The sequence below is a fragment of the Ambystoma mexicanum genome, chromosome 9 (genome assembly GCF_040938575.1).
Source record: "Ambystoma mexicanum isolate Mex_15411 chromosome 9, UKY_AmexF1_1, whole genome shotgun sequence".
NCBI classification, from domain to species: Eukaryota; Metazoa; Chordata; class Amphibia; order Caudata; family Ambystomatidae; genus Ambystoma; species Ambystoma mexicanum.
In genome coordinates this window covers 1,183,477,804-1,183,501,989 of record NC_090931.1, presented here as the reverse complement: position 1 = coordinate 1,183,501,989, position 24,186 = coordinate 1,183,477,804, and positions in this window count along the sequence as shown.

Here is a 24,186-nt window from a genome sequence, read left to right as displayed (position 1 = left end):
CCAACAAAGACAGCTGTACGCCTGAGCCGAGGCCATGACAATGCCTCCAGGCCATCCACATCAAGGGCTGGCTGTAAGCAAACCACTGCTGCCAAGCCACAGCCCCCCAGCCAGCAGGGCGTACAGGCTGCAGAACCTTGCAAACAGCTACTACCAACACCCTGGAAGGAGCACCAGCAAGGAGGAACTGCTGGCATGAAGACACCCATGCCAAAAGGCACACCTGGCACAAATCTCCCCACCAAAAAAACATCAGCCCCACAGGAAACACCTCAGGTGTTGGAGGAGGGATCACCTGCGGCCAGTGATGTGGAGGGGCCACAGTCGACGGCCACCAATGATCTTGGAGAGGCAGCATAGCACGGGGGAGGCAGAAGAGGTGAGGGAGAGGACATGTTGGACACCCCAACCATGCAGGAAAATCCACAGTTCTCACCCGAGCCAGGCTCCGGTGGAGACTACTCCGCGGATGACATTCCCGTGCGACCACGCAACCCCGCAACCACGCACCCACCACCACCTCCTGTGCAACCACCAGCTGCGCAATCCAACCGGGACTTGGAGGGCCGGTTGACCCGCATGGAGGAGCGCCAGCAAGCCATGCATGATATGTTCGAGCAATACGTAGCGGAAGGGGAAGCCACATGCCTGGCCATGCAAGAAAACACCAGGACAATAAGCTGTGCAGTCTACCGTGTGGCCCAGCGCATGCATGAGGGCATGTCAGCAATGACACAGGCTGTCACCCAGTTGGTGGCCACCATGGCCCAACATTGTGCTGCAAAGGCTGACCCACAAGCCCACCCATCGACCAGCTGAACACTGCCGAGTTCGACCAAGACGAGCCCTGTGCGCAGGTCACAGCGATGTCTGCGCCGGCCAAACCAACAACCCCCTCCACCTAAAAGGGGGCATCAGTAGCCTGACACACATTGGGGGTCGAGTTGAACTTGAAGTGGGTGCAGGGGTGTGTGTGTGGGATTTGGGGGGTCGGGGGTGTGGGAGTGTGGGGGTGTTGGGAGATAGGGGATGGTGGGCATGGGTGTGTGGGGGTTTTGGGGTGTGGGGGTGGGGGGTAGTTAGTTGCATATTGAGGGGTAGAGGTCCACGTTGGTTCCTGTTCACTGTACATAGTTATAAATCATTTAATACACCTGGTGTGCATAAGAAAAACACATGACTGGACATTGCTTTTTGAGTGTGTGTCAATGTATTTCTTAACAGTGCCCAGCGCTCAGTGACCCCCATTCCAAGTGCTTTGTGTAACCCAGTCCATCAAAAGTAATGTGCAATCAAAGTTTGGCGTACTACCCGTCCTTCATTCACATTGTGGCATGGTCGATATGCAACTTCTCCACCATCATCCTCCTCTTCTTCTGGTGGAATATGGTCCGTGTCAGCGGGCAGCGGTACGTTGCGCCGGATGCACATGTTGTGCATCATGGCACATGCCAACACTATCTTGCCCACCTTCTCAGGCATGTATATGAGTGTCCCACCCGACCTGCTGAGGCAGCGGAAATGGGCCTTCAACAGGCCAAAAGTGTGATCAGTTGTGACACAAGTGCATGCATGTGCACTGTTGACTGGGTGCCTGATGGGGTTCAGGAGCCACAGATTCAGGGGATACCCTGCATCACATGCACGGGAGCAATGGAAAGTGTATCTGTGAACATTGTTGTCATTCCTTGTGGGCAATGCCTGTACAGTGTTAATGGTCACATGCCACAGATTCATCATGACTGCACTTGACATTCCCTTATAGTAAGACCCGGGTAAGTGTACTTAAGGATGGTACATGCTTGGGGGGTATGTGTGCTATTCACATCCTAGGGACCTTCCCATCAGGTACAGTACTCACACATATGAGTTGATGATGACCATGATCTACTGACATCTGATAGGTTGTTGCATTTGAAATGTGTACTATACTTGTGGAGTACATCATGACATATATGCCTGATGTGCTTCATGATGCACAGTGGTTTGCTAACCGTGTTTCCAACTACTTGATGTTACCATGTAGTTGTCCATCACTGCCTTCCCCCATGTGTCCAGGGCCCAATGGCAATGGTGGTATGGTCCGCCAGTGACGGCAAACATTTCTGTGACAGGGCTGGGTGTGTACTGCATGGTGGAGCTGAGGTACTGTGGATGGGTCCTGTGCCACTCACTCATATGTTGGTGGTGATGACTGTGGTTCATGACTGATGGTGTTCAAGGTGCATGTGCTGGGGTGGGTGCTGTGTATGTTGCTTACATCAACACACAGCTGTGTAGGCATGCCACATCTGCATCCATTGGCTGTGTTTAACATTATGGCGAGGTGATTGGGCTCACAGTTTTGCCACCCAGGTTACTGTGTCCCCCCGGCAATACCCCTCATACTACCAGCCAGCAGACATGTTGCCTATGTTTGTGTCCTCCCCCCAGGCAACACCCCTCATACCCTAGCCAGCAGACAGGTTGCCTGTCCTTGTGCCCCCCCCAGGCAACACCACTCATACCCTAGCCAGCAGACAAGTTGCCTATGCTTGTGTGTCCCTCCCAGCAACACCCCTCATTGCCCTGTTGTTGGATTTACCCAGCAGCCAGGTACGTTGTGCATCGCGTCATGCCATGTAGCAGGGAAGCGTGGAGTTGCACAGCACAATGGCATCATGTGTTTATCCCGGGTATCTTGCACAGCAATGTGTAATATATTGGATTGCATCGCACACCATCTGGACATTCAGGGAATGGTAGAGCTTCCTGTTGAGGTACAATACCTCCTTGCCATGCCGGACTACCAGCTCCACATGGATGCCGTCAATGACACCGATTACGTTTGGCATGCCTGTCAGTGCATTCAACTCCTCCACAGTCCGTGGTAAAAATATGTGGTACTTTCTATGTTTCAGGAGGGCATCTAGCACATGTTTGAGCATACAGGAGAAACATGTTTGTGAGATGCCATGCAGCTGCCCCACTGTGTGCCGGTAGGTGCCTGTGGCAAGGAAGTGCAGCACAGACACTACCTTCAGCAAGGAGTGGATGCCTGTCTGGATGTTGATGAGGCTTACCAGGTCTTCATGGATGAGGTCTACTATTGTGCATATGGTGTCCCTGTCCAGGTTGGTACAGGGTGTTGATCTGTGCAGGGATTAGGTCAAATGGACTGGCCCTTAGGCGAGGGATTGTCGGCTGCCTGTGGGGTACAACTGCCTGTCCTGGTGGTCTGTGCTGGCCCTGTCTCACTCTCCTTCTCCTTATGTGCCTCTGCTGCATTCCCTGGTTCAATGCCTGCTGGAGTAGTAGCAGTGCAGGCATGTCCTCCAGCCCGAGTATTGCAACTGCTAATGGTAGCATTTTGGGTTTGGAAGGGGTGTGGTGTGTGATTGTGCTCCTTTTGTGCTGTGCCGCCAGACTTCATTGCCTCCACCTGTGCTGATTGTGTGCACCTGTGGCAGGTTTGAACACAGCAGATTGCTATTAATGGCTGCCCCGCGATGCCGGTGTTAACGGCATCATTGGACCCGTTCTTCCCGGCATCTGGATGTTGGCATGTGCAAGTGGGTGAAGCTTGTAATGTGCACTTTCTTATGGCAAGCTGGTATTACTGGCACAACTGCTGCATGCCCAAGCCCATTCCGGGATGGTGCTACCTGGTCACAACGGGTCCATGCAGTCGGGTCGTAATTCACCAGTCCGGTAAACGATGCCGGTATTCCCTTACCGGTATCATTATTACCGGACCGGCAACCTTGTAATGGGGCTCAGTGACTCTTAATAACGGTACCTCCCTGTTGTAGTCAGTAATATGAATTACTTGTGTAGAAATGCCTAACAATTATTTGGGAGCAGGGTGAGATTATATAGTCTGTTTCTGTAAATCATTGCAAGAAGATACATCTTCAGTGCTGATGTGCCTCAAGCACTTGAACTTGAAAGATGGGACGTGTTGCTATAGGGCATTTTACATCACTCACACCAGCTGCTGTGTGCATGGGATGCCAGAAATATATGTGGTAAAGTGAAAGAGACACTAGTACATGGTCAGCAGAGGAGGGGAATATGATGTAGCCATCTTTTTCTGGGCCAGAAGCTGCAGAGGTGCAGATTTTCTTGTAATACAGATTCTAGTGTGGCATTATGAGCCAGGGAAAAACAACATATTGGGTCTCATTACGAGAATGGCGATAACCCGCTGGTGCTACCGGCATTTTGCTGCCATCCTCAGAACACCAAGTCTGCCACCTGACTTTCCGTTGCCACCGTGACATTACATGTCCCGGTGGAGCGGGAAGTCAGGTGGTGGATTTGTTAATCAGCTAACTCACAAGTGCAGCCACAGGGTGGGGCTCAGAAGTGCAGAGAGAACGGACTGTAGGGTTGCAGATACAGACCTTAGTTGCTGGGCAGCCCAAAGGCAGTGCAAGGGCAACTGGTCATGCAGGAGCCTGGGCCTGAGTTCAGAGTGTGACCAGGTGACCTGTGCGCGAAGCAGTATGGTGCATCAGAAGGGGAGAGGAAGAGAGAAAGTGGAAATGAAAAGGAAGGTCTTGAGTTGTTTCCGGAACCGGAGGTGGTTCTGCTCAAGTTTGATAGAGGCATGGAGGCTGCTCCAAAGGGAGGCCCCTGCCGAGGAGATAGATCTACCCCCAACTCTCAGCATGGAGAAGAGTTTGACCCTCAGAGAGTTTGAGATGGATGAGCGGAGAGGTCGAGATGGAAGATGTTTTGGTAGAGAAAGTTGGAGGTAGAGCAGTCCCAGGCCCAAGAAAGCCTTGTCGTGAGCTTTATCCTTGCAGCCACGGGGAGCCGGTGAAGAGATTTCAGAGATGGAGAGATACAATCCCTGGGCTTGAGGCCAAGGGCAAGTCTCACAGTTCTGTTCTGGAGAAGTTGTGAATGTCGAAGTGTAGAGGCAGGAAGATTTAGAAAAAGGCTGTTGCAATAGTCCAGCCTATAAAGGACCAGAGCTCTGGGGACAGTGATCTTCTGGGGGAAAGTGAGAAAAGGAGGGATACCTCTGAGGAAGTGCAGCTGATTGTTTGACTTTTTAGAGACGTCAGAGATGTGAGGAGAGAAGAAGAGGGTGGTGGCGAAGATGACACCAGGGTTCTTAGCATCACAGGAAGGAGCAGGAAGACGGTAATGTGATCTATTGACCGCTTGTTTTCCTTTGGCGAACACCTCTGTTTTGGTTGGTTTATGAGCACATTTGATCACTGCTGGGAAAATGCCAGTTGATATGGATGCAACAGCGCCCTGTGTGACTTTTCTTTTCTCTACAAGCCAAGAGTGGTCTGACTACTTAAGTATAGATGACAACAAGTGCTGGCAGGCTGGTAACTGGGTTTGAAATGATTGAAGATCGAGGCTACAGGAGGTTTAGAAACTGAGAAAAGTGGAAGCTACACCTAGGCTTTGTTTCTTCTGCCAATGGAATGACCATACTTTCTCACCTACTAATTGGCAACACCATGCAGGTTTCTTACTCTGCTCATATACTTCATTTGGGGACAGGTGACATTATCATTAGCTAGCCCATGATATAAATTATTGCAGATACCAGAAGATGAGCTCACAATTCAGCATGTAGTAGAAGACATTTAGAGTATCTATTGCAGGGATGCCACGGGTTGCCATAAAACCACTTGAAGAATACAATTGCCAGCTCTGGAGTTCCACTTATACATGTCTCACAGGCTAATTGATCAATGTTAGTCATCAATGATCATTGCATCCATAGCAGTCAAACAGGTGGATTTTTTACACCAAGAGAGTCGCAACTGCTCTCTGATGTAGGTTGTGTAATTGAGCCTTTGGAGGAGGCCAATAATCATTTCAGTTGGCACAGTATAAAACTCAAGGAGGTACTGTCGCTTGTGAACTAGATAGAACACAACCTGTGCAATATGATACAGGCCATAATGTGGACGGTAAGGTGAATATAGTATGGCTATATGGAATGCACTCTAACCGCTGCACTTGAATCCAAAAGCTTGTTTAAAGGATAACACTGCTGGGACTTTGGTATGCGTGCGCCCCGTGAGGGTTGACAGTATTTCTCACTATTTACACGCTGCGTGCATGATGTTCTTTTGCTCCCATCGCACAGTATTTTTCAAAACATCATGAGCCAGTGCCAGGGACGTCATTTCACCAAAATGCCAGGGGTAGCGGAAGTGACATCACACGGCCCTTGACCTCTGACATCACAGGACGTGATATCATTTAACCCCAACCCGAAGTGATACCGCAGTAATGGAATGCGACTTTTCACCCTTTGAGAAAACAGTTAGTGGCATCACATAGCATTGTTCCTAAGCACACTGCGAATAATGTGGTTATGATAGCACTATAATGTGATATACATTTCATACAAAAATGGATCGCTATATGTCTCGTTGGGATCGGTGTGCATAGGCCATATCACCATATTACTGTGAATGCAAGCAGACGTCCATGGCCAAATGATGTGGTATTATATAGCATTTAGGATTAAGCGCTTTATATTAGAAAAAATGTTCATACAATGTTGCTACTCATTTATCGGCCTCACAACGATGAATGTCTGAGTTGAGGTGTTTAAGAACAGACCAATTCAGTGACTCACCCCCTGAGGTGTGCCTGAAATAATCCTTTAATGAGTCTAGCAATTAATGTATAGAATTCCAGAAAGAGTAATCCTATTCTTTCTTATTTAGGGTCACTGCCGAAAGTGTTAAACTTGTGGAACCCCCTGTTCATTTTATTTTAAGAGGCCTGAGCAAGAAAGAAAGCCAGCCACTCCAAAAGCAAAGAGGCACATGGCGCTGGCCACAGCCCAGGAGCTTGCATTAAAAAAAAAAACACTTTTTTAAAACATGTTTTTAGGGGTAGCAAGGGAGACTTCAGGGGTCGCAATTGTGACCCCTGGCGACCCCTAAACGACATCCCTGGCCAGGGCCTGCTTACGCAATTTGGGATTGTTATCGTTTTTATAACAGCCAGGGGTGCCCTGAAGAATATGTTCTATCCGAAATGCATTGGCCATGTTTTCTGTTTTCCTCTGTTTATGTTATTTTAAGGATATAAAACAGTGTATACTGTGCACATAAGAAGTATCAAGTCCCTTTTTTGTTTTTCTCTATTTATGTTTACATAAATTGATTAGTGTGCACTGTGTTTGGACTTATCCTGTGCGCACACGACATTGAGGCTTTTCTAGGCCCCATCTTTCTTTGCTAAAAAATAACACTAAACATCTTTGTGCTTCATTTCTTGAAATGAAGTAGAAATCTAAGAACAGAACAGAGTGAGCTATAGTTAAGCAGTGAAAATGTGCAATGCACTGATACAGTGAGTGGACATTAAATTGCATGAAAAACAGAGTGAGGAACGCAATAATACGAACTGGGCCCAACACACCTCCAGAGATGTCATAGGCAAGTGGTACACTGGTCTTGTTGCCTATACTACCTGCCTTAAATTCTACAACTAATATTGGCTATGCTGACAGACTGTTGTGGGGTACACTTTCACACAGTCAGGAATCCTCAAAGTGTTTTAGCAGCTCAGGTGGCAGCTGCATATCAACTTGCAATATCTCTCATGAGTAGGGATGATGACGAACTACCGTTCTCGTAAGTGGTCCAACTGTATTGCAACTATTGTGGCAGTTGTCATGTATTCCCTGATACACCCGTTTGACAGAGGGCAGTCTGATCTAGCTTTACGCTCTTTGGGGTTGTGAAAAGGATGACTTTGTGTCACTGCTGCGGGTGTGATGGGACTGTCATATCATCTGTTCTGTTCCCTAAATCCTGCTCCTCGGTCCTATAACCAATATCTTAAATCCACGGTGGTGGATGGTAGAGGTACTGTTAAATTAAGCTGAAAGCCACCAATACGTTTTTTTTCAGATTCTACCATTACTTCAGAGCTGCTAACCTGATAATTGTTTGGGTTCTCCCTGTTACCTGAGAGCTGCCAGCATAAGACATTTTTGGCTCTCCCAGACACCTGTGAGCCATCAAAATGAGAATTTTAGACACTTTTTTCAAGCTGTCCTGGTGATGCTGGAGGAAGAGAGGGATGTTAACTGGGTCAGAGAACAGACCACCATCGCACCAACGAGAAGTATTTTCAGTTTAAATTGTCAGCATGCATATCAACAGTGGAGGGCATGAAGCGGGCAAACTATGTTAAAAAGGCAGGTTTGACCTTCTTTCTACATGTAGAAGATGGACTTGACTGGTTGAAGTGAATTGAAACCTGTTTTTTGTTTTGGTTCCTGGAGTTGCCTGGTCCAATACTGGGGCAGGGCATGCAGAGAGAAGGAATGAGGGAAGGAATGGAATAAAGAGGATGCACAGTGTGGGTGAGGGATAAAGTGATTGAGAAGGGCCATGAGAAGAGTAGCAAGAGATAGCAGCAGTAAGGTGGGTGGGGGGACTAGTCCTCCTAAAACTATGGACCACTTGACACACTTCCCCCCTTGCTCAATTTAGTGTGGGTGATGAGGTGATAAGCATGCTGCTAAGGCACCAGTGCAATGTGAGCTGCACTGTGTTCCAGCTCTTCCTTGCTGCTACTTGCTGCTCCAATATGTAGACACATCCAGTTCTTCCAATTCAGTGGACAGGGGAGACGACTGAGGTGGTAGCACAAGAATGACAGCTGCAGCCAGTGCTGCTGGCTGTTTGGGCATCTTTCTCATACAGTATCATGCTGTGTTATGGTTGAGAAGGACCTGCATTTCCAGATGTGCTGCCTGAAGCAGTCCCACAAAACTGAAGGAGTTTGCCATGGCAGCATGTGTGTGATAAGCATTGATTCATGCCACTACCAAATGTGTTTATTCATTTTTTGGTATGTACAAACCTTAATGTTCACTCTACTTCACACACTGCGCGTTATTACTGTAGTGCTCGCATACAACTGCACACACCCATGCCTGTACCATGTCCTCAGGCATTGGGAATTACGGTCACATTCAGAAGGGTCCCAGTCTAGAAAGTGTCAACTTCCTGTTCCTGACCATATTCCACCTCCGAGCTACCTATCTCAGATGCCCATCTTCCTACTGCCCCACATGTGTGTTATCCACCTGACATGCGTCTACCGCCTCTACTACCTCCTGATACCTCTCCTGCTGCGCCTCATCTTGCTCCTCCAACCCACCATTGACATCCTCCTGCTTTGCACCTATCTCCTCATGTTCCATTACCAGATGTTCGTCCTGCGGATCCTCATGTGCCACATAATGGTACTCCTGCTGCTGATGATGGTCACACACACACACACACACACACACACACACCACTGGCATGCACTCAAAGAGTTCCACCTGCTCCATTAAAGTTGTGGGTTCGAAATGTTTCGAGTGAAATGAGTTTTACAGTGGGCTAGTCTCCTTCTAATTGTGGGGTGGTATAAGGGAAAGGGGTTTCAAAATCAAAAAGGGGATCAACAAGGTTTTTCACAAGGTGTTATTTAATGTCCCTTTTTGTGATGAAAGGAGGGAAGTACAGGGTAAAGAAGGAAACAAAATGAACTCTTAAAGGGTTCATAAAGAGGTTTTCAAAGTGGGAGTCAGTGGCTTAAGTACAAGCTCTCCTCATCTCTCTCTGTGGATCAGCCCTGCTCCTCCCTCTGACATGCATGCACACTGCAAAAAGATGTAGGGAGTTTGCAGGACTTTTTATCAAGCCACCAAAGCTCCTGGGTAATCTTGGGCTCTTATTGTTCCGCTGAATCTCTGAGGGGTTTTCTGTGGATCTGAATGTTCTAGGGATGCATGTGTCTCATGCAGGTTTGGGGAGGAGTCTGGGCAGCCGACCTGACCCACAATATCTTACAGGACTTCTGAATATGGAAAACAATATTTACGTTGTTCCACTAATTCCAGCTGGGGAGAGTTTGACTAACCGTACTGTGGATATACTTCATAAAATGCCTCAGAATATGGAAAAATAGATGCTAATGTCAGTAGAAAGTGAATTTATTTAATATCACTGAGTCTCTTTCAGGAAATGCATACACGTTGTCCCAGAATACCGTCTTTTCATGTGTAGTACATTAACTAAAATTGCCTACATATATTATCTTTTCATTTGCATTAAAACTTCTTACCTAGTGGCATATCATAGCCGGATTATGCTTTAGGATTAGATATGTTAATATCTGCCCCTGGCTAGGGAGGAAGTTGAGTCTTTTACTGTTTAGAGACAGTGGGCCTCATTACAAGTTTGGCGGTAGCCTTGCCGGTAAAACGGGCAGGCTGCCGCCAAACCTGCAAATTTTTCAGGCCCTTGACAAAGGGGAAATACAGGGCCATTACAACCCTGGCAGACCTTGTATTTCCCCATTGCCAGGGGCCGGAAACTTTGACTCCCCATTCTCATTTGAGCCCCATAGGGTTCAATGGGAATGGGGAGCCCGGATGAACCGGTACCATTCCGAATGGTGCCGGTGCATCCGACATGCTCTGCTCGCGGGTGCTGTTCCGCCCGCCAGGTTCAATCAGGCAAGCTTATCGGTACCGTAGTTACCGGACCAGCAAACATATAATGAGGCTCAGTATTTGGCAGACTGGAGTGCTGCGGTATTGAGAGTGTGCTCTTTTTTAAATATATTTTTTCCCTTTTGTATCAGCGCTTCACACAATCAGGTCAATTTCTCAGTGCTATGGAGCATTGCTGAGATAACGTTCCTGCAGTGAGACTACCAGCGTTCTGCCTTGATACTTGCCGTCAAATGCCATTTTACCCACCTAAGTTGCTTTATTATTTAAATGGACTGATTCTTCTTACATGACACCTCAAGATATTTGTAGGTTGTTTTGTGATTGAGAATGGGGTCCACTATAAACTACACTATCGATCTTCATTCTTCGGTTTGGGCATGTTTATACGAGGACCATTTTCTTTAAAGTATTATATTGTTACTCTCAGTCTCTGGTGTAGGCTTATCTTGGTCCCCTCATGGATAATGATATGTTTAGCTCAAAGTACATTTCTGTTTTTCTTTTATGCATATATTTGGTGGCAAAGGGTACCCATATAGGGAGATTATTTTCGGTTGACAAAGCAGGATATAGTTCCTCTGATTTTGATTTGTTCATTTTGTCAGTATCTTCGACAGGATGAATTCACTGTCCAAATATCATCTTACCATGATTGGACCCATTGCTTGCTGAGTGAAGGCCACACTGCAAGGCTGCTGGAATTGTTGAGATAGCACAATGTTCTTCTGGCTGACTTACTGCTTCTGGTTTACTCCATGTTATTGTGCAGAAGACTTTTGGGATGTATTTTGTTGGTATTTGAGCCCAGTATTGAAATGCCTCTGTGAGGCTATTTATGTTAGTGAATATTCAAATTCTTGGAAGAATCTATTTTTTATTTTGCTTAGGAGAAGTCAACCATGCCTGCTGCCAACAGCCAGGAGAGGTTTTCTAAACTGACTTCTCCGGCAATGTTCAGGAGTTGATCTGTTGGAGATTTTTTTATGGGTTATAATTAGTATCTCGTGATATTTTGTTGTATATTGGTATGGTGGTATTTTCTTATCTTTACATAATTGTTATGACTGACTCTTGGTCATAGGGTTCACTCATCAAGGACACTCAGGATACACAGGCCAGGTACTGTTAGTGGTTACTTTATTAGCTTCTTCAGTTACAGGATCAGATGTCATCAAGTCATTGAGAGATTAAGAGGATCAGGGACAAGAGCCCACTGCCTCCCACCACCCAGGCTCACATATTGTAACTGCTTGGGTTAGAACCAATTCAACTCTAAACATTCTAACCTCACACTCCACACTCACAGCCTACATTCAGATGGTGACATCAATCCTGGCACAGCACACATGCAGGCACAAGAGCCAACCCTAACAATAATATATTGTGGTAAACCTATTGGTGTATTTTTATAGTGTGAGACTAATTTCAGAATGCTGCCTAATAAATATTTCACCACAATCACTAACAGTAAACAATTACTGGATTTAGCACACTCTTATCTGTTCATGGTATCTTATTTACAATGCCACTTGTATGCCCTTTTGGCTGTGTTCACATCACAGAATAGTTGTACTCATGCACTTCTGAAAAGCTCAACTCCCACAAGCAATTTACCTTAAGCTTTGCCACACGTGGTAATGTGAATTATCACCTGCAAAAAATGACCTCAGTCTATGTGCTAACACAATAATTCAGACATATAATAAGAGCACTGAATCTAACTTGTTTTTCCTTTTGTGGCTTTATAAAATGTTAAAATTCAGTAAATGACCAAACAGTTGCATTGTGCTGTACTCATTTACAGTGGCTTATACTCGAAAATGCATTTCATTAAAGACCTCACACACATTTAATAGCTTTTCTAATAATACATTTCAATTACACATGTATTGCTGGCTGGCTAACGCACGGTCTGATGTACCTTTGAATGTTTCTCTCTCAATTCTTGGCAGCTATGTGTTTTTTTTTTCATTACAGATAAGGTTGCTCGAGAATTTGAAGCTCTTCTAAGGACTGCCAATCCAGGAGAGAGACAGTCTCAGCCCACCAGCCAAGGAACCAGCCTTCTGCTCCCTCCGTCAGTGAGTGCAAGAATGCCCAGCCTTCTCTGCCTCAAATCTTTTTCACTAGAACCCTCTGTCACTCAAAAAGCACCTCCCCTTGACATGATCATCCCTCTATCCCACTGAAATAGCACGTGATTTCATTGTTGCTTCTTCCCGAAACACACATTGCATTGCTGAATAGAACTAGTTACATCTATCCTACGCTTCCTGCCCCAAGACAATATAATGGGCCTCATCACGAGTTTGGAGGTAGCAATGCCCATAATAAGGACATGGCTACCCCCAAACTTGGGTCCGGCTCTGGGTCCCACAAAAGGGGACTTACCGGGCCATTCCGACCTTGGAGGGCCCGGTAATTCCCTTTCGCGGGATTCTGAGCCGGTACGTCCCCATTCCCATTTGAGCCCCCATAGGACTCAATGGGAATGGGGAGGATGGTAGCAGCGGTACCATTCATAACGGTACTGTTGCTACCATCCTGTTCTGCTTGCGGGTGCCACTCTGCATGCCTGGTATGACCAGGCATGCAGGGCGGCACCCACAAGCAGAACTTGTAATGTGGTGGCCAGGTATGAACAATGCCGTTGCCTTACCGGCACCGTTCATACCGTGGCCGCCACTGTTGTAATGAGGATTAATGTCTTTTAGAACAATGGATCTTCACATTCCTCATCTTACAACACAGCACAGATTTAGGCTGCACATTTAAAAGTTTATTTTTCTTTCCAGACAACCATGTCTTATCTGTCAATTTGCATCCAGCTTATATCATGGACTAATTTGCACTACATGTTACTACGAGAGTGTGTTACATTTAACATGGGTAGGGTAAATTAGTATATTAGTTTCATGTTAGTTTTATTTTATTAGTGCAACTCAGCCCATTAACATAGCATTGTGGAGAAAAGTGATCCTTTTCTAGCATGTCCTATGTGCCTTTTCATCTATTTAGATTCAGCCTGAGTCTTACACCCTAGATTAACATGTATGGGTCTCAAACCCTTGGCCCTAGTTAAAATTCAAACCTTTGCTAACATGTGAATGATGAAATGCGGTGTCTGGAAGTTGAAATATGAAGCCTACATTCCTCCTACATATACCAAAGGTTATCTTTGTACTCTTGGTCATTTGTCATTATGCATTTCCTTAACTCGTTTTTAGTTTTCTCACATACTTCTCGCAGGGCCCAGCATAATGTGTCCTCCCTTCAGACTGTGGCTGCTTGGTTTATTTTTATGGTCATTCCCACTTCTAACATGGAGTCTTGGTTCTCCGTAACCAGTTGCAGCCTTTACTTAAATTGTTATTTTTCATTGCTGAGTTTTTAGGGATCTACCGGGCTGCATAAAAAACATCCCTTTGTGTAGTTTGCTTGAGGTTTGGACCCCTCTGCTGCTTTTCAATCAAATTGAGCTTGGTGTATTTCCTGGATCAGATAAATACATTATTTAGGGCTTCTGAAATGTCCTTCTTATCCACCATCCCACATAACAGGTGGAAGGGGGAACATTCTTCACCTTTAGAAGCAGCGCTATGTTGGCTGTGATTTTGTGCGTGCTAGTTGTTGTGGGCTGGAAGATATCTAATAAGGCATGGGGTGAGTCCAGAGCAATTCCTTACATGGTTTAGGCCACCACGCTGCTGTTTTAGAGTCAGGTCAACTGTTACTACTACAGTGGATGAGCATTGCTACCCTCACCTTGAACATTATTGAGTTCATGATAGTGCCAACATGGTTTCCGCTTACAGGTTCTACCATGGCATTCTTATCATTGTAATTGCATGCACTACTGTGGTTTTACTATGCCTATTATATCATTATTGCCAAACCTATCAGCGGAAAGGGGCTGCAGGGTAAATGTGTACTCTGTACAATTGAATTATATTAATTCATTTCGGGACATTTTGACACATGTTCTTTTTTCTCTGAAGTCTTCCTGAATTTCCCACGTTAAAGTGGGCTATCTTAACGAGGCCATTACTTTCATCGTATGACATAATGTTGAGAGAGGGGCAGGTCATTAGAAGGGTTTTGGCTATTGCTAAATAATATACTGTGAATCCCTTTTTCTTTCTATAAGGTTTACAGTGACTATTCTCTTGGCTCTGCCATAGCACATTTAGTCTTAGCTGGGTGTTAGGATATACTAACCCCTGTAGCCATAAATCGATAATTGTCCAATATAGAAATTACAGATAGGCACACCATAATGTTGTTTCATGTTACCAGCCTCTGCTTTCTTTTGTGACTATGTTGTACTTTGAGATGTTTGCATTGAAACTCCCTGAGAAGATGTAAATACATGTTGCTCCGCATTCAGCAACTGCATCTGTTTCCTACGTCGCCATGGCTAGGAGCGCGTTTTCTGCTTTGGAATTCCGAACAGTTAGATAGAGAAAGGAGGCCCTTCTTGGTAATAATGTGCCATTTCAAATGCCAGGTTGTACTTTAAAAGAGTGCTTTACCCATTTCACTGTGAAGAGTGTACCAGAAGAACAGTACATAACCGATCGACCACATGCTCGTCCCTGTTCTGGCTTTTGGCAGGTTTGAATAAAAACAAGGTTGTTCATGTCCAACAACCACATTTGTTCATTTTGAATACAGTTTGCACTTAGACTACTGTGATTATAAAAGACTATGGGCCTCATTACGACCCAGGCGTTAAGGGTTAACGCCGTCGTTAACCCTTAACGCCTATTCTGATTTTAACGGCTGCTCTTAGCAGCCGTTAAAATCCATGGCGCTAACCTGCCATGATGCTAATTAAGCCACCGTAATTTACGGTGGCGTAATTAGCGCCTTCCCCACTCCCATTATGCCCTATGGGGCAAAAATGGGAATGGGGAAGGGAAAATGGGAAATGGGGATTTACCGCCCCACTCACCTTGGAATGGGGCGGTAAATCCGCCATCCACCATGGTGTAAACATAGTTTACACCATGGTGGTAAAGTTGGCGCAATTAGCGCCTGGGCCGTAATGACCCCCTATGTTGTTACAATGTGGTGGCATGATGCCTCTTGGCAGGAGCCCTGGGTTTTGCTGGGCCTCTTGGAAATGTTAGGGGTGGCAGAGACCGGCCTCTGTTTCGTTGTTTAGCAAACAACCGCCAGAACTGCTTCTTCTGGTGTAGATGTTTATACACACTCATGGATGTAATCTGGGTCAGCCTGGAAAGCATTTAAATATACAAGTAGTGTAGAACATGTGATTATCCCTTCCTAAGAACAGGTCAGAGTTCCATAATTCACAGCGATTATGTTCATGTATAATTTACTAATGTACCATAAGCATAGGTTAGGGAGAGCATCATGCTTTTAGGTCCAGACTCACCTGTCTATATTATTCCATCACGTACCTGGGCAGCTCCATATATCTAGGTTTGCCCTCATTTGCAAGTGAACTACCACCACATGCCAGTTTCACATGACATATGTAGACAAATATGGCAATACATCAAGTGCAAATGTTACACGTTTCTATCCCAGGAACAAATGACATATGGTCCTGTTCAGCCTCACATGCCCATGTATCACACAATGCTCATTTCCTATCATCATATTCAAGATTCAGCTTTATATACACAGGTTCAGCCTCTCCTGAACTTCTATCAATATAAAATTCAAGAAAACTGTACCTCTTTCCAGGCTTTGAGTCACAGAGCCGTATAACAGAGGTGTGTCCCATTTCAAGTGTTGCCTCACATGCACATGTATTGGAGTCATATGATGGCAGTGGTTCATAATCTCATGTTCAGTCCGGCAACCCTTGCACTTGGGTTTGTATCTGTAACCCTACAGTCCCCCTACCTGCACTTTGGACAACTGCTGTCTGCACTTATCCTTGCACCTGCCAACTGCTGGCCACACTTCTTGTTATTGTTTTGATCCCATGTACAGCACTGCCCTCTCCCCTTCCCCCTGGCACTTTCCCCTTCCCCGCTCTTGCACGATCTCAATGTCACTTCGCCTAGTAAGATCGCTGTCTCCGTCTCCCCTCCGTTCCCCCTTCATTGCCTCATTGCACCTTGAAACACTTGTGTATAGGCGCGTTACAAATGCCATATAATATCATATACATAATTACACAATATTTGCCCAGGTACCACCATGCCATGAAGTACGGACACTATGTTCCAGGAAAAAATTCATATGCCCATGGGTTATCACTTATGTCCATGTAAAGCGAGATGGCACCCCACTCTTGAGAGTTGTGTGTTTCAGGAATTGGATTTAACAGTGCAGGAGCATACTGGTGCTTTATTTTGGTGCATACTGAGTTACGTTTTGCAGCAACTTGCATGCACCCCATTAGAAAGTGTCTCTGTTCCTCTCCACCAGATTGTTTGCTGAAAATGTGTCACAATTCATCACATGTTTTTTTCTGAAATCCTGGAACACCTGTACAAGGAAAACCGACATGAATGCCACACACTGGCCAGAGTCAAAAACACATTTGAGCATCATTACAAGTTTCCCGGTCTGGAAACAATGGTGCCAGTAAGCCTATCGGCACCGTTGTTTCCGGACCGGCAAAGTACGAGTCTGCTGGCAGGTGCCGTTTCGCCTGCCAGGTCTGACCCTAGTGAGCGCAACAGCACCCACCAGCAGACTTTGACAGAAGCACTGGCACTGTTGCCCACAATCCTGGTGCTTCCGTCCTCCCCATTCCCATTGAGTACAACCGAATGGGAATGGAGAGTAACAATTGCTGCCGCCTGATTTACTGGAATGCCGGGGCCGTAATTCCCTTGTTATTCCAGCCAGTCAGGCGGCGGTAATTCATCACGAGTCACGAGTCCAGCAGCAGCCTGCCAGTTTTACCGGCAGAGCTACCGCCAGCCTTGAAATGAGGCCCATTGACTTTGCATTGCTGCAAATGCAATTTTGCATGGAATTAACACTTGGGCAATCATTATCCCAGTGCAAAAAGCATATGTCATGATTGCATTTTGCACTTGGGCAAAGCTTGCCGTTGTGCTAATAACATTCCTTGCTTCTTTGTTATTGCTAGGACAAACTTTGCACTAGGGCAAAAATACATTGGTAGAATAAGTTGTTGCCCTGGGGTAAAATTTCCCTAGTGCTAAAACCGTACAAAGTAACAGTTGCACTGTTGCAGAGTTTCTGTAATCTGGCCGCAGATATTGAATTTGCTATTTGATGGGCAGATTAAATGCACCCGCGCAATGGTGCATTTAAAAAGCCTGCTCTCTCTTAAATTTGACCCAAAACTATATAGAATAAGACATATTTTTTCTAAATATTCATTTGACGAAAAGGTTCACATCAAGATACCTTCAGGACGACCTCCCTTTTTCCGGCACACCCACATGTGGGCCCGAACAGGGAGGTCGTCCTGAAGGTATCTTGATGTGAACTTTTGTCAAGGTTAGTTTACTGTTAGTTACATTGATTTTCTCACACACGGGTAACACATTTATAGTGGTTTTCTTTTCCCAGCATTGTAATATCAGCCAACATCTTCATTGGTCTCTTGTACTACAATATCCAAGAATGTCTGTGAAAGTCTGCTTGTAATGTCGTTTCATGAGCTCCCCTCCAATAACATTATAGCTCACATGTACAAGGGCCAGACTATGGTTATCGTATGCTGACATTTGCATATTCCCAATAAGCCTACTAGCCACATCACATCCACGTAATCATCCAAGTCAGAGAACAGACATAAAAAGGCCAATGTCTAACTGCTATAACACTCTATCAAAATCCAAGTTTTGATCCCTTTTCATTGGACCAACTGAAAGCATAACGCTAGCATGGTAGCTCTATTAGCTTTCAGAGTCCCTGAAACCTCTTAATCATATGCTGGTCACATGATAAATAAGCAGCCAAGAGAAATTCACAAAGTGCTGGACAACACTTTTTATGGAAATAAAAGACATAGGATTCTCCCACTTTAAACCCCAGGAAAAGGTGTATGAGGAATTCAGTCCTAAATGGTATAGTACTGTTAGTATTGTAACATAGTAAAGCAACAGCTAATCGTTTAAGAAAGATACACTTAATGGCACACATCCTGTGGACAAAAAGAGACCTAGATCTGTTGCCTTTCTTTTCCACGCGCAAATGGGATTATTGAAGAAGATAATGATCAAGAGACAGGATAGTATTGAAGCATCTCATGTTCTGAACCCTGCACTGGGAGCCGCAAGCAGACCCACTTTAATGGGATGGATACCTTATGAATAGCACACTTTTCAAGTTTCCCTAACCCTCTGTCAATATAGTTAAGGTGATACCTTTTAGGGGAACATAAACCTTTTGATTCGACAATATCTCAAGAGAAAATGGCAGGATTTTGACCACACTTCTGAAGTGAACATTTTTAACTAACAGTTTCTCACTCTACTGCTAACAGCAATCAGTCATTACATATAACTAAGAGAGGGATGGTATGTTTTCTTGTGATTCTTGAGAAATGTTGAGAACTTCTTGAGAAAAGCACATCAAAAATGTAATTTGATGCGATATACATAATTTGCACGTGGTCTTAAACGCATATTACCAAAACTATTCACAAAGTATAGTCTAGGTATAAGTATTAGTGTGGACATGTAACAATATTTTGTTGCACTTCCTTCTGAAGAAGTGCAATGCCTGTGCAAAATGCCTGACAGAATAGGAACATTGCAAAGAATCAGCTATTTCTATTGATGATATTGTATCGCAAGTGATATTGAAAGGGTTAAAGGTTGTATGTTCTGTAAACTTGTGCACGTCCGAACGCAAAAGAGCACAGCCTCTGTATTTTCTACTTTTCTTAAAACATCCATTTATTAAATGCCATAACGATAATTGCCATATTTTTCATGAACGATGAACAGTGCACAATACATGAGAAATGGCTCTACATTCACATACGCCCTTTTAATGCCACCTGCAAACGACACATGGATCATTTGAGCAGAATGATGTCCTACTAGGAAACCACAATCACGGGAAAGGGATAAAAAACAAGACAGCTGGTATCGATCAGGAAGAAGTGGCTTCCTGATTATTATTTTCTGCTCGTCTAGTCATCTATTTTTCCTGATTTGTAATTTTATTAGCAGAAGTGCTTACCAGAAGTGTTGGCATGCGCAGCGTACATCCACTCAGAGATAAAGGCGACATATCCTTGCCGTTCACAGCTGTTTATCAACATTAACTACTAACATTAATTTTCACTGAATCTTCGCAACTGGTGAAAACATTTGTCTATTATCGAAGTGGTTCGTCACAAACGGACACTAGGCAAATCGCCCTATTCAGCATTAAAGCTTAATAACTTTCTTGCTGAGAAGATCGCAAAGGGTAATTCACCCCCATTTTAGGAGGCGACCGGGGCTTCACCTGGGAAGTTCCACATCTGCATCCTGGATAGTGTTGAAAATATCTTGTGTGATTGCTGTAATTGTCTTGCAAGCATTTGTGAAGACAGTAACAAGCTGTTCTTTGAAATGTGGAAAAAGTGTGCAGCGCTTATAATCACCAACAGTCAGCACATTCACACAAGAGAATTTGCCTGACCAAAATATGTTTGCTAGGGAAAATTAGTGTTTGTGATCTAGACCATCTACAGAAAATGAGCAGGGGTGTGACAGGCTCCCCCACAGAACATTTAATATTAATATTGCATTGACAGATTATGCTTTATGCATCTTTTACGCCAGTGTTACATGTTTTTGCGATATGGCCCGCAATGCACTCTGCGGCAGATCTTCATCTCTTCAACCTGTGCATGTCAGAAGTGAGTTCTGTGCCTGTGCCCACAAACTGGTTTTACTGGTATTCTAAACTGCAAGGTGATGGAAGTCATGTGGGGGAGAACATAATGTAAATCGCTTTACTCAACACCCCACCCACAGCATATTTTACTGACATTTTCTATGCAAGCAAAGTTCCCTTTCACAATGGTTTTTAAAAGTCATTTTTCCTTACTTAGAACACGTGTGCAAGTTGTTTTTCATCTAACGTTCGAAATATGGTTCTGTAGGTCATGAGATTTTTTTGATTTGTCCTTTTGAGTGGGGTTTGCATTTGCTGATGGTGCATTGACATGTAGGGGTACTGCACAGGGTTGTTTGATTTGACATAGAATAAAAAGTAAAAACCAAGCTGTTTTTTTTTCATTTGCAGTGTTTTTGAGCACTGCGGTTCACATTAAAGGGAAAACAAAAGCTGTGTCAGGTTGCAATGATGACATCCTTGCCCCTCATGTGAATTAACAGTAAGACAAGGCTGTTTTGGATGTAGTGCATAATTTTAGTTATTCAGATGCACGAAAAGCAATAGCATAGCCGTTCTGAATGCATGGCATAACTTCTGGTGATTCAGATGCAAGAAAGCAAACGCAGAGCCGTTCTTGGTGAAATGTTCAAATGCTTGTCACACATGTGCCAGGGAAAACAAAGCACAGTCGTTTTTGGTGGCACTGTTTAATGTCATTTTTCAGGTGACAGGGATTTCTGTTAGGGCCTGTAAATGCACCCCACAATGTGTGGCTGGATTACTATCTCAGAGCAGACGTTGGGGGCAGGTGAGAGTTGGTGTGCTGCTGTGTACTGATACATTCTGTGCTCTCTTCCCACCTGTTGCTTCATCCTGGTGTAGTACAGTTCTTTGCAGTGCATTAAGGTGCAAATATCTCAGACACATGGCATCCTAGGCCCTGGAGATCCAATTTTGTTCCTTGTGTCAGGACTGGTTCTTCTACGACCACATTGATGTTTTCCTGATGTCAGGCAACCGTCTCATGTGTGAAGGTGCTGACATCTAGGGAAAGGGGCGGGGTATCCAAATATCATGTAGTTAATACTGTCAAGAAGGTCCTAACAGGTAACTATGTAAAATGTGGTGCAGATTGGTGACCCAGTGTGGAATTGAATAAGGAACAATACTTTGCCAGGCCACAAACCCACAAACAAATGTTCACTTGTGCTGAAATCTGGGGAACGGGCTTGGGTGTCCCAATATCATGTAGCCGGTAATGTCCAGAGGTTCCTCACAGGTAACTATGCAAAATATGGAGCAGATTGGTGAAACAGTGTGGAATTGTATAAGGAACAATGTTTTGTGAAGCCACAAACAAATGTTGACTTGCAGGGAACAGGTTGGGGTATCCAAATGTCATGTAGCCAGTAATGTCCAGAGGGTCCAAACAGGCAACTATGCCCAATTTGGTGCACATTGGTGAAACAGTGTAGATTTGTACAAGGAACAATGCTTCGCCAAGCCACAAACACATTTTGATTTGTGCAGAAATCCAGGTAACAGGGTGGAGTGTCCAAATGTCATGTAGCCAGTAATGTCTGGAGCATCCTAATAGTTAACTATGCAGAATTTGGTGCAGATTGGTGAAGAAGTGTGGACATGTATAAGGAACAATTCTTTATCACAAACCCACAAACAAATGTTGACTTTTGCTGAAATCCGGGGAACGGGGTGGGGTGTCCACTTGTCATGTAGCAAGTAATGCCCGGAGGGTCCTAACAGGCAACTATGTAAAATGTTGTGCAGATTGGGGAAACGGTGTGGTATTGTGTAAGGTGCAACGCTTCACCACAAATCCTGCCACAAACACACACATTTTGACTTTTATATATATAGATAGATTAGCATTTGTTATGCCACACTGTAGTTTTTGAGTCCATCTTTTGCTGCTTTTCCAACCGCATTGATGTACATAAACTCACCTTCTAACATGGCACAAATTAAGAACCTTGACAAATATGTTAAGTTTTTCCTATGAAATGAAAGCTGCAAAGTTGAGTTTTCTTTCACCAGTCTAGTCTCTGCTACATGAGAGCATAAAAGACTGAAATGCACGTTTCAACTGAAATCATTTGAGTGTTGCATTTTCATGTTCAATGGCATTAGCTGCTTTCTATGCTTTTCAAAATGTAAAACATCTAAATTCAAGGAGACATCACAGTCCTCATAGACATGCATTTACATGAGGTCCTCAACACGTTCCTCGCATCTGCCTGACAATGCCCATGGTGAATGTTGAAGGACAGAAGATTTTGGGCATTATGTGACATAGCAGGCTTCTGTGGTGTCTGCATTTCCATTGATTGTGCCCACGAGGCATTTATTTGCCCTCTGGAAATTGAACAGTTGGACAGGAGCAGAATAAACTTGCAATCTATTAGTATCCAGATGTCATGCGATGCCAGCAATAAAATTGTGAATGTGAATCCCAACTACCCACGAGCTACACAGGATAGCTACATCTATCCGCACTCTGCTAATGTACTCCAAGTTGAGTCAGGGCAGGATTGGGATCCATGGTTGCTTGGTAAGTCATATTTTAGGTTATGTTGTGTTGATTTATACCCCACATCAGTCACATGCCTCTGTAAGAAAAGTGGGTAGGGTTAGTTAGTGGGGGAGAGAGATATAGGATAGAGGTTGTGCTCATCTGTTGATGCGTGCAGAACAATTGAAAATATGGCTGAACACATGACATGATGTCTCTCTCTTTCACAAGTGACAGTGGTTACTTATTTAGGATGCATCTCATTATTCCTTTTAAATACCCTGTGGGCAGAGGGGTAGCAAAGTTACACCACTGCCCCTATAGGCACGGGAAACCCCACAGTGCATACAATGTATGCTCTTGAGGCCCAAACCAGCTTCTTATATGATTCTAGGACAATCATATAGTGAGACCCTCTGACAGTTTGAAACCTCATTAATGCATGTTATGTTATACATACCATCAACTCATGTGTAGCCCATGAATGTAGCTTGTCAAGATCTGTGCCCAAAAAGGCTAAACACACGTGCTGCATTTGATGGATACAGGGAGATGGCAGAATACATGAGGGATGACCTAGTTGCTAAATATTTCACATAATTATATATGTGGAGTGCCTAGGCCCGTTTACAGTGTACAACTGAATGCATGATTGGAACTTGATAAGGCCTTTGGCCGGTGACATTATCTAACATGCCACTGTACTTCAAGGACCATGTAAACAAATGAGAACACATATTCAATGATGAATATGTCATAGCAGCAAATTTATTGTTATATGCTCTTACATTGCACCCAATTCCTTGCAAGCATAATTTCATATGTACATATTTTAACACACACTGTTAATCAATTTACACACAGACTTGAACACAACTCAGTTATTTATATTTTAGGAGAGTAACACATTTTAAGATAGACACATGTGTCTCTCTAGCTGTTAGCTCGCATAGCTCCAAACAACACTCTTCGTTCATTAATGATATTATTAGAATTAGCCTTACTTAGGGCCTCATCACGAGTTCGGCTATAATGCGGCGGTTTTCCCGTCGGACGTAAATAGCACTAACGCCAAGGCCCCCAGTGGATAATCTGCCAAATCACGAGTTATCATGCACGCGCCCCGGTCCATGGCGTTATCGCAAATAGTGCGAGCCCTTAAATCCGGCGCACCGTGCGCTACCGCCATATTACGCTAATAGCGCGCGGGAAACGCGTCACCGCCGGAACGGGAAACAAAGCGGCGGCCATGTTGGAAATCACAATCCGTCAGATATCACAGCCCCTGGAAGCCATCCACGCCATCTAACACCAAAACATGTCACAGGAGCGCACTAGGGGCAAGACTGCCCTGGACAGG